This window comes from Cibotium barometz, chromosome 60, assembly GCF_041138505.1.
Source record: "Cibotium barometz isolate CiBa-2024 chromosome 60, ASM4113850v1, whole genome shotgun sequence".
Classification (NCBI taxonomy): Eukaryota; Viridiplantae; Streptophyta; class Polypodiopsida; order Cyatheales; family Cibotiaceae; genus Cibotium; species Cibotium barometz.
In genome coordinates this window covers 11,358,984-11,364,344 of record NC_141105.1, presented here as the reverse complement: position 1 = coordinate 11,364,344, position 5,361 = coordinate 11,358,984, and the positions used below count along the sequence as shown (strand labels likewise).

General features: G+C 37.8%; 1 long non-coding RNA gene across 1 annotated transcript; it reads right to left on the bottom strand.

Moving 5' to 3' along the window:
- Positions 1-388: 388 nt before the first annotated feature.
- LOC147604978 (uncharacterized) lies at positions 389-1,461 on the bottom strand. The gene is made up of 2 exons (XR_015265252.1): positions 1,405-1,461; positions 389-1,044 (listed from the first exon to the last, which is right to left on the bottom strand). It is a non-coding gene; the product is annotated as an uncharacterized LOC147604978 (long non-coding RNA).
- Between the last annotated feature and the right edge of the window lie 3,900 nt (positions 1,462-5,361).

Sequence of the window (5,361 nt, the reverse complement as noted above, 5' to 3'; positions counted from 1 at the left end):
AAGCACAAGGAAGGCCTTCAAGAAATATATATCCCATCTCATAATCAAATAATATAAACACATAGAACCATAAATGTATAGTATCCACATGCCAATATAATAGGAAAATCCATGCTCCATTCCTACAATGATTAATCCATAGGAATACACCTACATTTTGAACACATGCAAGAGCATAGGAATATTTACATGCATTAACAGTAAGACTACCACGTGAGTATGCCAAAATAACTACAAGTTGCTTTGGAATGGGTTCCAAGAAACCACTAAGATCCCCTCTAAAAATTCCATCCTGCTCAACATAACAAAAATCAACATCATTATGAGAAACCATAGCATGGACAGGCAAAGCCTTGTCATGCATAAAAACATCCTGAAGATCATCATGGACCAAAAGAGCATCATTAAGATTAATATCATGAGAAACAATGGTAGCATCATAAGAAATAATATCATGAGGATCAGCAACATGTGAATCATCATCACATAAAAGATCACCACTGTGACAATCTGCTACATGGATAGAGTCAACAGGAACCTCCAAAGAAATAGCTGAAACATCAGGAGAGATACTCTCCACATAGCTGATCTCTTACAAAATCCTCCTCTATGCAAGAATATCATGAACAAAAATAGCAAAAATAGCATTAGGAGAAATACTCTCCAGACATCTGAGCTCTGATAAAATCCTCCTTTGTGCAAGAATATCAAGAAGCTCTCTACCACAAAAATAGCAAAGGAATATGAAACATCTCCCTTGTCAAACCCTACCTATGTGCTCCTCCTCTGCAACCTCAACCATATCCATATCTACCCCACCAAAGCACTATATCCTACACCCCGGCACCCAAGGGTGTAATAAAAAAATAAAATTTTTGTCTAATCATATGCATAAACCTTATACATTTGATTAAGCTTATGCATAAACCCTAAAACATGAAAATCTTTATGCATAAATATCCTAAAATATACAAAAACCCCCCTAAAAAAGAGTATCAACACAGTAAAGAGAGATCTCTTACCTTCAACGAGGCAAAGGAGACTCTATAAAAAGCAAAAGAAGAAAAGCAATGTTAGTAACCCTAACCCTAATTCTTGCTCTAATCCTAATCCTAAGAGACAGAAAAAACTTCAAGAGAGAGGGAAAGGAGAGGGGAAAGAGAGGGAGATGGAGAGGGAAGAGAAAGAGAAAGAGAGGGGAAGGAGAGGAGAAGAGAAGGAGAGGGAGATGGAGACGGAGAGGAAAAAGAGAGGGGAAGAGATAAAGAGGGAAAGGAGAGGGGAAGGAGAAGAGAAGAGATGGAGATGGAGATGTCCTGCGAGGGTGAAGAAACAAACCTTCTCATAAACGTGCAGCTTTCATGAAAAGATTGTGGGGGAAGTGGAGAGGAAGAGGAGGCACACCTTGCTTGGAAGTTCTTATGGAGAAGATGGAGAGGATGGTTGGCAACACCCTGCACACACAAGTCACCTCCACACAAGTTTCGGTTTTGGGCACTCTGTTTTCAAGCAGCATCGATTTAGGCACAGGTTCCTTTTTGCAAGTCAGTCGCGTTTTTTTTTCCCTGCTAATTTTGTTGATTTTAGTAGTGTAATCTCACTTCTCGCCCTACGTACTGTACTACTATTATTACCTTTTTTGTGCTCTCTTGTACTAACTAACATATCTTTTTTGTAATCACCTCTTTTTTCTCTCTTTTGTTTTATCTTCTATATGTTATTATTATTATTATCTTCTATATATTATTATTATTATTATTATTATCAAGGAGAAAATTATCAGATTCCACACATTTGTTGGATTATTGGGCATCTTAGGCATGAAAAGGGTGGTGGTCATGCTCAAGCATAATAGAGGTGATAGAAACATTACAATCATTTGTTGAGGCATTACACAAGAACAATATGAAAGTGAATTGGAGTCTGATTTCCAATGATGATGATGAATGCATAAGCTTATGCTCATGGCCTTACGCATATGTTTATATAGCTTATGCATAAAAGCATATGCACATAAAGCTCATGCTTATACTTATGCATATAAGCTTATGATTATGTATAAGCTTAAGCTTAATGCATTATGGCGTATGCTTATACATAAGCTTAACGCATAAGCATAAGCCATAAAGCTCATGCTCATGCATATGCATAAGCATAAGCTCTTACTTATGCATACTTGTTTATGCTTATAAATAAGCATAAGCTTAATGCATGAGGCTCATGTATAACTCTCATGCATTAGGCATGAGACTCATCCATGCATGATGCTAATTCTTATGCATAAAGCTTATGCTTATCATGCATAAGCATAAGTATAAGCCTTGATCTTATGTTTTGTATTATAAGTCCCACCTTTTTTTGAGCCCAACTCTTCTCAACCACACTCAAGGTAAAGCTAGTTTTACTAACTATTAAGCATGTGTCAACTAGTTCAGGACTAGGAAGCATTCTCTCAATATGTGGGAAGAATGTACGAGGTAGTTATTACCAGTTATTAAGTATGCTTAATAGCTAGTAACTAGGTGGTACCTACTTCCCAATACCTAAGATGAATGTTAACTAGTCCTTAACTAACACGTACTTTTAATAGCTACCTAATAGTTGGCAACTAGTTGGTACCTTAGATGAATGTTTACTAGTCCTTAACTAACACGTACTTTTAATAGCTACCTACTTCCCAATACCTAAGATGAATGTTTACTAGTCCTTAACTAACACGTACTTTTAAAAGCTACCTAATAGTTGGTAACTAGCTGGTACCTACTTAATAGGTGAGATGGATGCTTACTAGTCATGAACTAGTTGATAAATAATCGCATGAAGCATAAGCATAAGCATAATGCATGAGGCTGAGGCTATAATGCATGAGGCTCATTCATAAGCCTCATGCATAATGCATGAGGCTTAGGCTATAATGCATGAGGCTCATTCATAAGCCTCATGCATTAGGCATGAGACTTATGCACATGTGATGCTAATGCTTATGCATAAAGCTTCATGCATAAGCTTATGCTTATGCTTGTTATGCATAAGCATAAGCCTTAATCTCATGTCTTATTATAGGTCCCGCCTTTTTTAAGGTAAAGCCTTAATCTCATGTTTTGTATTATAAGTCTTGCCTTTTTTTAAGTCTAGCTCTTCTCAACCACTCGAGGTAAAGCTAGTTACCAACTCTTAAGCATGTGTCAACTAGTTTAGGACTAGTAAGCATTTCTCTCAATGTGTGGGAAGAATATATGAGGTAGTTATTACCAATTATTAAGTATGCTTAATAGCTAGTAACTACCCTACTGTACCTACCTCCCAAGCTAAGATGAAGTATGCTTAATAGCTAGTTACTAGCTATTAAGTATGCTTAATAGCTAGTAACTACCCTACTATACCTACCTCCCAAGCTAAGATGAAGTATGCTTAATAGCTAGTAACTAGCTATGAAGTATGCTTAATAGCTAGTAACTAGCCTACTGGTACCTACCTCCCAAGCTAAGATGAATGCTTACTAGTTCTTAACTAACACATACTTAATAGTAGCCTAATAGTTGGTAACTAGATAGTACCTACTTCTAAATAGATAGCTTAGATGAATGCTTACTAGTTATGAATTACTTGACGCATACTTAATAGCATAAAGCATAAGCATAAGGTCCTTATGGCATAAGGGGCTTATGCATAAGTCTCTTACTAGTCATGAACTAGTTGACACATAATAGTGTAAAGCATAAGCAGAAGCATAAGGTCCTTATGGCATAAGGGCGTTATGCATATGAGCCTTATGTATATGGCTTCTATATATGCATTGTGTAGGCTATGCATAGTATTCATGAGACTATGCTATAGCCTTATGTATAGAATGCATGAGGCTATGCTAAAGCCTAATGCATAGTATGCGTGAGGCTATGTTTTAGCCCTATGTATAGTATTAAGCTCTTTACATAAGGCTTCTATGCATGAAGATCTCATGCTTATTACTCTAATGATGTCTCATAAGGCTTCTATATATGCATTGTGTAGGCTATGCATAGTATTCATGAGACTATGCTATAGCCTTATGTATAGTATTCATGAGACTATGCTATAGCCTTGTGTAGGCTATGCATAGTATTCATGAGACTATGCTATAGCCTTATGTATAGAATGCATGAGGCTATGCTATAGCCTAATGCATAGTATGCGTGAGGCTATGTTATATCCCTATGTATAGTATTAAGCTCTTTACATAAGGCTTCTATGCATGAAGATCTCATGCTTATTACTCTAATGATGTCTCATAAGGCTTCTATGTATGTATTGTGTAGGCAATCTTGGACCCTTCTTAGGACCCAGATGTCATAAACCTGCTCGCCATCATCAATCAATGTTATGGGCAGCAGGCATCCCGCAGGCATAGACATAAATTTTGCATACATAGGTATGTTTTTTTTTATTGTATGCTTTATGCCTATTTATGTGTTTATGCATTGAGTAAGTCTCTTCATGCATTGGGATATGAAGGCCAACACTCCATTTAGCTAGTCTACTCCACATGGCCAGTCTACTCCATTGTATGGTGTAGACCCAAGTGGTGCAGGTCCATCACGCTATGAATCTGATGAACCTACACTGCAACTTAGTAGACCCACATCGACTAGACCCACCCTCGCTCTCTCACATCCATCTTCACCATGTTGACGTGTAGGGAGCCTAGGGGATCTAGTAGATGTAGTAGAGCGATAGGGAACCAGGGCGATTTTGCTTTGGGAGAAGCATCACTAAGTCTCCCACAACACCTCCCCAATACAACAGAAGGGATTCATCATCCCACACTTATGAGCCATCCCCGAGGAGAGCGATGCCACCACATGATCCACACGAGTTTCCATATGGCATAGATGTCGATAGGTCTCTTGTCATGAACAGTAGAGAGAAGCAAGTCATGAACCGATGGCATGTACTTGAGTACCTATAGTTCACAAACTCTTGTAAAAGATGGAAACCACAAGATGAGTTATCAAAACAATATGTCATTGATGTGCTTAAAATTGAGTTTCTAGTTCCACATCCGAGCCTTGACTTCTCGGATGACTGGATGAAGAAGAGGATGAAGCTTATGCTCTCTAATAGGAGAGAAAACATTATCAGAGCAACCGAGTCCAACTCAGATAAGCCTAGTGTTTACTCACTAGAAGAGTGGAGGTATGCACATAGCTATGTGAGGAAGCATCCAAGTGCACATCAACAACAAGCATCGGTAAGTGCTTTAATCCTACGGAAGCAAGAAAAGCTTCTTACTTTAGGTCAGGAGGGAAATCCTCCTTTATTTCATGCTTTGTAAGTGTATATTTTACTCTTCTCTCTAATTTAATCTATTTTGTACTCTTCACT